Genomic DNA, 12,721 nt, shown 5'->3' with positions numbered 1-12,721 from the left:
TCTTCGTCCCACCCCACCCGGCGCTGGACATGAGTGGGGGAAGGTTTAGAGGAGGGAAGGAAGGGGAGGGAGGAGGTCTAAGGAGGGAGGGGGGGGGGGAGCAGGGGAGGGGAGGGAAGGGAGCTTTCACCTACGCTACAGAATACAGGTTCTTCGAAACACCACATCCCATCTCTACCGAGTCGCAATGCTCTATTGTGCCTTCGCCATACCTTGACACGTTCCCTCAAGCCTCCCCCACCTTTGCCCCTTCCTCTCCCCAGTCTCAATTTCTATCTCCCATTCACGTTAGAGAATGCAAGAAAAAAATCGAAGAAAAACGAAAACGTATCAATAAGAGCGGAGCCAGATGGTTTTGTCGTTCTATACAGCGGTCGCCACATCTGACTCAGCCTCCCCCTCCCTCCCGATCCACGTATGTCTTTGGAACCGCCAGTTGTCTTTCTCTCTCGGTTATTTTCCCATGATCACCGGTCTATCTGTGTCTGCTGAGACTATACAGTCGACAATCGACAGATTTCCTAACCTTGAAAAGTTGAAGCCGCCTGTTCTAACTTCCCGGCAAAATAACGGAGACCTGGGCTCAAAATATTCGCACTGACTAAACCTGGACGCTGCCGACTACCGAGGGACTTCAACGACACCTTAAGTAATGATCCACGTAGGCGGTGACGGGGCTTCCAAAACCCATTAATTCATGAATCTACCGTCCCATTGATTCAATGATCTAATTTGAAGCGTGCATGATTGCCTAACCAAGCTAACCACGTGGAGTAACCCATGGCCGTAGCCCCCCCCCCCCCTTCTACCATACCTTTTGCGCCTTCTAGCCCCTCGAGAACAACAAGCGAAGGAATTCTGAGAAAGGGCTACGATGCGTTCAGAAGTCCAGTCGATGAAGAGAAACTTTGTGGCCAAAGGGTCAAAATATAGGTTAAAGTGTAGACAAAAAAATGTGGCCAAGAAAGGTGAAATCAGGTCAAAGTGTGTCTATGTCCACACCCAGGCGGTCTGGCCAGAGTGCGGGCAGACACGTATAAAAGGATGTTAAACGTGGGGTCCTTGGATGTTTATATGCGTTTAAGTATGCATTCATAATTAACAAAAAATATATTCGAGTTCTTCTGACAAATGAAACCACAGCAACAAAAGCCAGGGCATGTAATTATGTCGCCTGCACAAGCCAAACGTGTGCGTGCGTATGTTTGTAAGAGTGAGTGCGAAGTGCGAGTAAGTGAATGAATTGAATGAGCGAGTTAGTTATGAAGTGTGTAAGTCAGTCTTGAGTGGTTGTGTGCACGCGAGTTCTTTTGGGCGTGTTCGCGCATGCGTACATTTGTGAGCACCAACTACCGTCAGCCATTGCAGATGATGCTCGGCACCGTAACAATTATGTGGCGGGATGTCGCATCGATCTGGCAAAATGGCGGCGCTAATAATTGGCATCGACACGACAAGCAAGCTGTCGCGGATAACAGTTCCGTTTCCGCCTCGCCTCTTCCTTATCATTTCCATTCCCGTGATTGCTCTCTCTCTCTCTCTCTATTTCTACCTTTCACCTTCCTCTCTGGAATTGTTTTTCTTTCTACGTCCGCCGCTTCCCTCTCTCAACAAATCCCAACCGCTAAAAGGAACAAGCAAACAATGTCACGTGTCCAAGGATCCAGTTTTTCTCAGGCGACGTCAAAAGGATCTTCCTAGAGAGTGTTGCATGGCCCCGAAAATCACACCGAACGATAAGAAACTTGACCTTATCGCGTTGTCTTGCTAACATATCTTTAACAAAGAAATTTAAGTACGTAATAAGAGTGAACAAAGATGGATGCTGAGGTGGAGGTGGAGGAAGAGGAAGAGGATGAGGAAAAAGGAGAAGGAGGGGAAGGAGGTAAGGGAGGCGGGAGGGAGGGAGGGATGAGGAGAGGGAAGGAGATAAGTAGAGGGAGGGAGGAAGAGGGGAGAGAGGGAGAGGGAGAGATGAAGAGGGGGCAGAGAAAGAGGGGAGAGAGGGAGAGGGAGAAGTAGGGAGGGAGGGAGAAGTAGGGAGGGAGGGAGGGAGGGAGAGAGGGAGGGAGGGAGGGAGGGAGGGAGGAAGAGAGGGAGGGAGGGAGGGAGGGAGGGAGGGAGAGAGCGACTCCCCCTAACCGAGCACTAAATCTTAACCACCACGGGAGCGCACGGGGTTCCTTTTAAGATCGCGTTCGTCAAGTTCTGAGAGAAAATAATAATGTTTAATATGTTTCAAACTAGATCATAAATCGTACGGGAGGGCGCTGGCGATCAGGAGGAGGGCAGGGGGTGAGAATGACATGGGGTGTAGTGTGTGTGTGGGGAGGGGGGAACTGCCGATGAAAATGAGGAAAGCAGAAGAGGAATTTGAGAAGATGCAACACGTAGAAAATGGGCAAATATCATGTGGATGGGCAGATTCAGACGGAAAGACACAGACCACCATACCGACAGCGAGACAGATAAACAGATATAGATAGATAGAGATACATAAGTAAATATATAGAGAGTGTATGTCACAGAGAGAGAGGATAGAAAGGATAGAGAGGACAGAATGAATAAAGAGGATAGAGAGGAGAGGAGAGAGCAGAGAGAGCAGAGGGGAGAAGGAAGTGAAAGAAAAAAAAAGAGAGTCAGACAGGGAACAAGACTGCTGTTTTGCGGAAGGAATAACAAGGCCATCATGACACGAAAATGTATACCAGTCACACTGCCTATAAAAAAAAAGTCTTCACAACCCGAGTGTTCGTCCTGAAAGGAGGGAGGACCAGAATGGCAAAGTCCCAGAGGGAATAGGTCTTCAGGGAAAGTCCTGTGACTCACCTAAGACGCAGGAATAGGTCTATGTAGAACACCTCGGCCTTACTAAACATAGGGAAAGTAGAGTGACTAAGCGGATACTCTGTTCTAATGGTAAACGGGTAACAATTAGTCGCAATTCGTAACTGCCAAAAACGCGCACAGGTAACCGCACAAAGCATGCCATTATCTGCCCGCACGGCGATTTGGGGCAGAGGAGAGAGGAGAGGAGAGGAAGGGAGGGGGTTGGAAAGGAAGAAAGGAAGGAGAGAAGAAAGAGGAAGAAAGAAGATGAAGGAGGAAGAAAGAGAGCGAGAGAGAGAGAGAGAGAGAGAGAGAGAGAGAGAGAGAGAGAGAGAGAGAGAGAGAGAGAGAGAGAGAGAGAGGGAGGGAGAGAGAGAGAGAAAGGGAAAGAGAGGGAAAAGAAAGTCAGGGTGACATGAGAGAGAGGTTAGGGTGGGGTTGAGGCACTACCCCAACCCTTGCAGCGGAGTACAAGGCTTATTTAACAGAAAATGGCATGAAGGTGGGGAATGGTGGCCGCCGGCATGATGGAACGCAAGAAATGCACAAAAATGATAAAGCAGAGCAGAAGCAAAGGGGAAGGTGGAGGAATAGGAGGAGGAGGAGGAGGAGGAGGAGGAGGAGGAGGAGGAGGAGGGGGAAAGAGAGGGAGAGAGGAGGGGGAGAGAGGAGGAGGAGGAGGAGGAATAGAAGGAGGAGGAGGAGGAGGAGGAAGAGAAGGAGGAGGAGGAGGAAGAGAAGGGAGAGTTGGAAGAAGAAGAGGAGGAGGAGGAGGAGGAGGAGGAGGAGGAGGAGGAGGAGGAGGAGGAGGAGGAGGAGAAGGAGGAGGGGGAAAGAGAGGGGGAGAGGAGGAGGAGAGGGGGGGAGGAGGAGGAGGAGGAATAGAAGGAGGAGGAGGAAGAGAGGAGGGGGAGAAGGGAAGAGGGGAAGGAGAAGGGAGAGGAGGAAGAGGAAGGGAGGAGGAGGAAGGGAGGAGAGGAGGAGGAGGAGGGAGAGGAGGGAGGAGGAGAAGGAGGAGGAGGGGAGAGAGGAGGAGGAGGAGGGGGAGAGGAGGAGGAGAAGGGGGGAGAGGAGGAGGGGGGAGAGGAGAAGGAGGAGAAGGAGGAGAGGGGAGAGGAGGAGGAGGGAGGAAAAAGATGAGGAGGAGGGAGGGAAAGGAAGGGGGAGGGGAGGAGGAAGAGGAGGAAGAGGAGGGGGGGAGAAGAGGAGGAGGAGGAGGAGGAGGGGAGAAGAGGAGGAGGGAGGAGGAGGGGGGGAGAAGAAGAGGAGGAGGAGGGGGGGAAGAGGATGAGGAGGAGGAGGAGGAGGAAGGGACTTGCGCGCGACGATCAAAAACTTAATGTGAAACGGGATCCTCGCTCGTAAATCGACAACATTACATATATAAACACATACTTGCATGCACCCATTGCATATACGTGGCTGCTTCCATTTAAGACGCTTTTATTATTTGAATTTGATTTAAAAATAAAAATGAAAAGAACTGGCTCACTTCCAACTGCACAATTACACAATTACACACACACACACACACACACACACACACACACACACACACACACACACACACACACACACACACACACACACACACACACACACACATATACATATGCATACACATACACACACACACATGAATATACATACACATATACATACACACACATATACACATTAACAATACAACACAAAAGAAATGGCACAATTCCAACTGCACAATTACACAATTACACACACACACACACACACACACATGAATATACATACACATATACATACACACACATATATACAAGCTTTTATTATTTGAACTTCATATAACAATACAAATAAAAAAGAAATGGCACAATTCCAACTGCACAATTACACAATTACACACACACACACACACACACACACACATGAATATACATACACATATATACAAGCACACACACACACATACACACACACACACACACACACACATATACACATACACACACACATATACACAACACATACACACACACACTCACACCTACACATACACACTCACACACATACACATACGCATAGGCATACACACTCACACATATACACATACACATACACACTCACACACATGCACTGACACAGACACATACACACTCACACACATACACATACAAACTGAGAGAGAGAGAGAGAGAGAGAGAGAGAGAGAGAGAGAGAGAGAGAGAGAGAGAGAGAGAGAGAGAGAGAGAGAGAGAGAGAGAGAGAGAGAGAGAGAGAGAGAGAGAGTGCAGGCAGCATTTAAATCTCTTAAACGCCATCGTTTAAGCGCAATCTATGCTATATAATTTCCCAATGTCTAATCGCAACAAGCCCCCCCACCCATTCCAGAAAAAAAACACAAAAATACAAGTTGAAGAAACCTCACCTCGACATTTAACCGAACATCAATCTTTTTAAGTATTACAGACAACCCGTTTCAAAATGTTGTGATCATATTAAACCAGTTTAAAAAAAATCTTATAATGTAATAGTTAAATGACACACTTATAGACGCGTTTGAATGCATTTTGTACAAATAATGGAATAAAACGTCTCATTATTCTGTTTATTTCAATTAATGGTGTATTTGCATATTATATTTTGTCTATTGTATCTAATTTAACTCGTTAATCATTCTCCTTTCATCTTATGTTCTCTCTTTATGAATTACTAATTACTGGCTCATACCTTGACTCAATTTTATTCATTAGTGTAATCTTTTATTTTTTTTTCATATACCTATATATTCGTTCTAATTCCTTCTTATTGGCGTACTTACTATATGTTTCATGTATTTATGCAGTTTTATTTAATATATTAATTGTATTCTATCTCATCTAATCTATCTAATTTCTCTTTTTCCTGTTTATTAGTTTTACCTTTTCCCTGCTTCTCTGGATTATATTTACTAACCCATTTACCAATTTCGGTCGTTTGCCTTTAAAGTTATATTTTCAGATTTTATTCTATTTTTTCACCTAACCATTCATTAACACTATGTTCATAATGTATACATTACTATTATGTAAAGAAACACAAAAACAAAGAAACGTACGAAAGAGAGAGGGAGGAATCCACACAAAAACTGTGATAGAAGACACAATCAATCGAGTCCTGCTGACAAGGTTGTGAGTCACCCTTGAAAATATCTCGCCCTCTTCCCTCCCAAGCCATAGGGACCCAACCTACTCGAAGGAAGGGCGTTCGTCATCGTTTGAATACCTTCTACTATGACACTTTCTTTCTCTTCTTCTCTCTCACTCAAATTTTCTTTGTTCCTCTCTTCATATCGTTTTTTTTTTTTGTCTACTTCTACTTGTTCTTTTCTCTGCATCCTCCACTTCTTTCTCTCGCATAGTTTTCCTATTCGCTTCTCCCCTTCCCTTCCTCGCTTCAGAACCTTCTTTCTTACCTCTACCTCCTCCAACATTCTCCGGAAAAAAAGGACATGGGAGAGAAAATCGGTGGACACGGGAGGGGAAGAATCCAAAGAGGAATCCAAGGTTGAATTCACTCCCATCTCCCTATCCCCGCCCCATCCCCATCCCCATCCCCATCCCCATCCCCATCCCCATCCCCTCACCTCTCCCCATCCCACGTGACTTCCAGCCCCTCAATTACACGGCCAGAGGATAACCTAGTGTACGCAATTCGCTAATGAGCGCCGCCTCGATCGTCAACAAGCGAAATTATGTTGTGTAAATTCTGCGACCACACCTCCGCCGTCTGGCCATGATCCGCGACGCAGGGAAAATCCGTGGCGGGAATTTATCCTTCGGCTGAGGAGAGGGCGAGGCTGTGGCCGAGGCAGAGGGGCGGGACGAAAGGCAGAGTGAGGGTACAGGGTGACGGCGGAGAAAAAGGAGGGAAGTTAAGGTATGGGTGGGAGTATGAGCAAAGGGTAAGGGTAAGTGTGATGAGTAAGGGGAAAGCAAAACTGCAAATCTACAAAACGGGGCGGGGGAGGGGGAATTAAGTTATGAAATAAAGATATGAAAATTATGACTTAATTGCCGATATTATCTTCACTTACCATCGCAGTTAATGCCGCCCTTGTCATTATAAATACCATCATGAAAAACTGTTATCCTCTTTATGATCAAAATCCTTAGCCTAGCGATGTGAAATGAATAGCTTTCTTAGAACAAGTCATAAAGGAATGGTAATATGTATATATATATGTGTGTGTGTGTGTGTGTGTGTGTGTGTGTGTGTGTGTGTGTGTGTGTGTGTGTGTGTGTGTGTGTGTGTGTGTGTGTGTGTGTGTGTGTGTGTGTGTGTGTGTGTGTGTGTGTGTGTGTGTGTGTGTGTGTGTGTGTGTGTGTGCCAGCGCGCGCGCGCATCCGATAAGAGAACGAGTGTTTTAGATTCAAAACTCACCTGGCCCGTCTACAGCAGCCGAAAGGGCCCTCGAAGGACCGCTAAGCCACATACCTGCCGAAAAGAAAATGACATGTGATTAACAGTTGACAGTAAGATCAGCCGTGTGTGGCGACAGTTGCCCGGCCTTTGCAATCGTTGCGCTACGGTTACGTCAAGTGCGAGGCAAATGCGTGCAGGGGAAGAACAAATACAAGAGAAGAGTGAGTGTACATGCGAGATGACATACACACACACACACACATTATATATATATATATATATATATATATATATATATATATATATATATATATATATATATATATATATATATATATATATGCAGTATATATATAAATATTTTTTCAAGATGGACCATTAGGTGATCATCACCGTGACTTACAGTTAGAACTGCAAGTAATGATCATAGCGGAGGGAAGGAAGCATGTAGATAGAGAAAGGAAAAGAGAGAGGGAGAGAGGGGGAGGGAGGGAGGGAGGGAGGGAGGGAGGGAGGGAGGGAGGGAGGGAGGGAGGGAGGATGGAAGGGAGAGGGAGGGAGGGAGGGAGGGAGGGAGGGAGAGAGAAGAGAGAGAGAAGGAGAGAGAGAGAGAGAGAGAGAGAGGAGGGGAGGAGAGAGAGAGGAGAGGGGAGAGAGAGAGAGGGAGGAGGGGAGGGGGGGAGGAGAGGGGGAGGGGAGAGAGGAAGGGAGAGAGAGAGAGAGAGAGAGAGAGAGAGAGAGAGAGAGAGAGAGAGAGAGAGAGGGAGGGAGGGAGAGAGGGAGGGAGAGAGAGAGAGAGAGAGAGAGAGAGGGGGAGGGAGGGAGGGGGGGAGAGATTCTGGTTAGCAGAGCAATAAAATCAAAGAAAACGACCTGATCTCATGTTGCATCAGCAGAGTCATGATTCTTCTCTTAAAATGACAACCCACATTTAAATACTAAACTGGTGGCAGTATCTTGCTGCGGGAGAAAAGTATATATGTAATGCATACTGACACGACTATTAAGTAATATAATGTAATATATAAACAAGAGAGAGGGAGGGAGGGAGGGAGGGAGGGAGGGAGGGAGGGAGGGAGGGAGGGAGAGAGAGAGAGAGAGAGAGAGAGGAGGGAGGAGGGAGGAGGGAGAGAGGAGGAGAGGAGAGAAGAGAGAGAGAGAGAGAGGAGAGAGGAAAGGGAGAGGGAGAGAGAGAGGGAGAGGGAGAGAGGAGGAGGGAGAGGGAGAGAGAGAGAGAGAAGAGAGGAGAGAGAGAGAGGAGAGAGAGAGGGAGAGGAGAGGAGGAGAGAGAGAGGGGGGGAGGGAGGGGGAGGGAGAGAGGAGGGGGAGAGAGGAGAGAGGAGAGAGAGAGAGAGAGAGAGAGAGAGAGAGAAGAGAGAGAGAGAGGGAGAGAGAGAGAGAGAGAAGGAGAGAGAAGAGAGGGAAGAGAGAGAGAGAGAGAGAGAGAGAGAGAGAGAGAGAGAGAGAGAGAGAGAGAGAGAGAGAGAGAGAGAGAGAGAGAGAGAGAGAGAGAGAGAGAAAGAGAGAGAGAGAGAAAGAGAGAGAGAGGGGGGGGGGGTAAGAAGCGAGGAAGTAGAGAAAAGAGAGAGTGCGGAAGAGTAGCGAGGCCGTCTAGCATGACGCGCAATTAGTGAATCAAATAACCCTCTCTGCGCGCACGTAGCCGAAGGTAGATGGACGGCGGGCCACGGGCGAGCTTCTCTCAAGAAGGAAAAAGAAATAAATAATCGAAACAAAGAAATAACACAGGAAAGGTCTTCCCTCAGATGAATAGTCTCCATCGCGGGGGGGAGGGGAAGGGCCGACCAGGAGGAGGGGGGTAATAAAAACAGGGCCTGGGCACGTGGACTAACCGGGCACGAAGTCTCGTGCCTCACGTTCCACCAAGGTCCACTGCCACCGCGCCGCCGCCATTAGCACTCATCGCCTGCCAATCCGGCTATCAGTGAACGAATCCACAGGTGCAGCGCAAGCAGTCTCACAACTTGACCCAATCGCAGCTCCTGTTCCTCATTCCTACATGGCAATCATAATATGTGTTTATCTGATATTTTCTCCGATCGAGAACAATGAATACTCGTTAGTCCATCCACTTATCCGCTCTCTCCCCACCGACTCCACCGACCAATCCACAAACCACTCAGTCTCGATGTAAAGGCTACCCTCTCATCCAATTCCCTTCTCCCACGCACCCCGCTCGCCCCCCCCCTCCCCCATCTCCCTCCCTCGGCGACACAGCACTCAGTTTCTCGAACCTTCTTACTCAATCGCCAAAACAAACTATATTCCTCTATTTTCTCATCGTTGAGCGCCATCCCAACCGCCTTCATTCTAAAGACGCTTGAGCACACGTACTCACTGCCTCGTTCTACTCTACCTGCCCGTCCCTCTGCTCGAGTGAAGTCCATGCCTTCCACCAGTGCCAAATGTTATCAGCTTCTCGCCCCAATCACGGCTGTCGGCTGTCATTCCTGGCAACCGGATCAGCATGGCATTCCACTAAATCTGACTGGGCAATTAACTGCGCCAAATGCATTACGAACACATCACAACTGCTGAGCGTTTGTTGCCCAGCTCATTGACGATTGCATTCTCGGCATTCTACTACAATCTATCGCCCGGCACAACAGCCTACCAGTTTATAATACAGCTTTTATTGGAAGTCTGAGATATGAATCGGAGTCTGTGTATAAGACCACTTTATTGCGTCTACAATAGGGAAATCGGAACAATAATACACAACCTACTTCAATGTAATAAATGAGTGTTTGTGTGAGTGAGTGAGTGATTGGGTGATAGGGAAGAGGAGAGAGGGCGAGGGAAAGAGGGAGAGAGGGAGGGAGGGAGGGAGGGAAAGAGAGTGGGGGTGAGAGAGAGAGAGAGAGAGAGAGAGAGAGAGAGAGAGAGAGAGAGAGAGAGAGAGAGAGAGAGAGAGAGAGAGAGAGAGAGAGAGAGAGAGAGAGAGAGAGAGAGAGAGAGAGAGAGAGAGAGAGAAGAGAGAGAGAGAGAGAGAGACAGAGATAGAGAGAGGGAGAGAGGGAGGGAGGGAGAGAGGAGGAGAGGAGGAAAGGGAGAGAGGGAGAGAGGGAGAGAGGGAGATAGGGAGAGAAGGAGAGAGGGAGCGAGGCAGAGAGGGAGTGGGAGAGAGGCAGACTTATTGCCCCACGAGCCTGGCATTAGCATTGGCCGCATCGCTGCGCTTTGATGAACTCGTCTCAGATTAACGTCCACTTTTTCCCCCTCTTATCTTCTCGTTTTGATTGCATTAAATTTCCGAAACAAATACCAGCTGATTCGCCTTAACCATACTGACATAACCTGATTAACAAGAGCACGCACCAAAAAACGGCATATTATCCGTAGTTCCCTAGACCGAAGAACTTTTAATCTCGGTCCTAATCTCGCCTCAATCTTCAGGGTCCGAGAGGGTGATGGAGAGAGCATCCCTGACACCCTATGCATCTTCTTATCTCCCCCCCCTCCCTTGCTCGAGATAGGATGCTTATGGTCCTCCTTCTTCCAGGTCCCGCGAGGATGCTCGGCGGCCCAGGACTAGATAGTGACCCGGATGTTCCAGGACTGGACGGTAAGCCAGATAATTCTGCATTAATCCAAACTATACAAGGAATCCCTTTGTTCCATCTCCTCGAGAGGACATCAGCAGTTCCTCTTCGACATCCCTATAACTCAAGTGACACAAAAACTTAAGGTTAACAGTAAAGAAACACAAATCTAAGGTTAACGATTAGGAAACAAAAATATAAGACTAATAGAAAGGAAAACAACGCTAATGATATAAAAAGAAGGGCGAGAGAGATCGTGAAGACACGTAGCATGTAAGACACAAGCCAGATTCACACATGCCTGAGTTTCCAGAATGTTCAAGCGACCAGATACACCCGACCAGCAGCCACATAAAGCATTCAGGGAAAGATTAATATCGGGCAGAAAAAAAATAACAACATGAACAGGAATGACAACATGGCAAGGCCCTGCTGCCAAAATCGTCTACCATCCGGGTTTATGTGTAGATCAGGTCGTCCCCGCTTATCTACCTTTCGTTTTACCACCCACATCCACACACACACATGATGGCGCGACAAGCCTTTTTTTTATATATTCTCTCCGGACATGTCGTTTTGTGTCTCATCGAGTTCACTTCTCTTTTTATCTATGTGCTCAAGTTGATCACGTAGTTGGGTACATAATGGAGGGAAGGGGGTTGAGATAGGAGGGGGGGGGCGGAATGGGAAGAGGGACGCGAGGGAGGTGGGGCAAGGAGAGTGTTTCCAAGAATATAGAGATGGAGGAGGAGGAGTAAGAGAGGGAGGAGCAAGAAGAGAAGAAGGAGGAGGAGGAGGAGGAGGAGGAGGAAGAAGAAGAGAAGGAGGAGGAGGAGGAGGAAAAGAAGGAGGAGGAAGAGCGCAAAGGAAGCTTACGTGTTCCTCCCGCAGGAGTCGGCGAGGGCTCGGTTTCTCCGACAGATTCCGAGAGAGACGCGCGGGCAGCGACGGCGGCAGTGGTGGCGATGGTCTTCTTCCCCGGCGAGAGAAAGAGAGAGAAGGATCGGGGGAGGGGGAAGGGTGAGGGGAGGGAAGGAGGGAAGGGCGGGGAACGACGGCGTGGGGGTAGGCTGCCCCCGTCCGGCGCCCCACATGAGCACTGACCCGTGGGCGCCTGACAGGTGCATGCTACACCCACACCAGATACGCCTTGCTTGAGGGACACCCCGGCACCCAACATCCCCTCCCTTCGGCGCCCTTCTTCCTCATCTATTACCCAACGCCCCCATCCCCACCCCCTCGCACCCCACCACCACCCATCCACCTCACGCGTCTACCACCCCTGTCTACTCTGTCCCGGTAAGATGCCTTCTCACCTTCGTTTCCGCCCTCCCGGTCCGGAGACCAGCTTCTCCCCTTGCTACTAACCAACAACCTAGCCCGTAGCCTTCACGAGCCATTAACACGTCTCCTGAAGGAAGTCGCGAACGATGGCTCAGGACTTGGACTTCACGATAAGCGCACCAACTTATCCTCACTCCACCCAAGACCACTGTCATCACTGCCGCCAACGCACACGGACCGCGCGGGAGTCACGCGAGACAAATTGTTTGTCCCAATCAAAGAGCGTAAACGCACGCAGACACGAGACAAACACATAGAGGAACCACACATATATACATATATCCGTATGTACCCAAACATACCAACACAAACGTGCATACGTTCATAGACATGTACAAAAACACACAACGCATATATAACCACAGACACAGACACACTCACACATAACGAGCGCAAACACATAAATAAATTCAAATTATGATAATAATAATAATAATAAATGAGCAATATAATAACAAATTAAATCAATAGATGAATAAAAAAAGAAATCTAACTAAAACTGTAAAAACTGCACAAACATACAAAATGTATCTAAATCCCTCATCCTAGACATACACACCTATATACACACGCACACGCATGCACATATTTATACAGAATGTATC

The 12,721-nt window shown here is 48.1% G+C and overlaps 1 protein-coding gene and 1 long non-coding RNA gene across 13 annotated transcripts in view; one reads left to right on the top strand and one right to left on the bottom strand.

The window, feature by feature from the left end:
- The window catches only part of cnc (NFE2 like bZIP transcription factor cap-n-collar), a 412,613-nt gene that overhangs the window by 213,948 nt on the left and 185,944 nt on the right, over positions 1 to 12,721 (bottom strand). The window lies entirely within an intron of this gene.
- LOC147468123 (uncharacterized) overlaps positions 1 to 12,721 on the top strand; it is a 102,077-nt gene that overhangs the window by 17,806 nt on the left and 71,550 nt on the right. For both annotated transcript variants that reach the window (XR_015192553.1, XR_015192554.1), the window contains exon 2: positions 10,733 to 10,795. This is a non-coding gene — a long non-coding RNA (uncharacterized LOC147468123). The remainder of the gene's footprint in view (positions 1 to 10,732; positions 10,796 to 12,721) is intronic.

This window comes from Penaeus japonicus, unplaced genomic scaffold (genome assembly GCF_977035675.1).
Source record: "Penaeus japonicus unplaced genomic scaffold, GWHDUDI00000001_assembly GWHDUDI00000030, whole genome shotgun sequence".
NCBI classification, from domain to species: domain Eukaryota; kingdom Metazoa; phylum Arthropoda; class Malacostraca; order Decapoda; family Penaeidae; genus Penaeus; species Penaeus japonicus.
The sequence above is the reverse complement of the archived record's forward strand: the minus strand, read 5'-3'. Positions and strand labels throughout refer to the sequence as shown.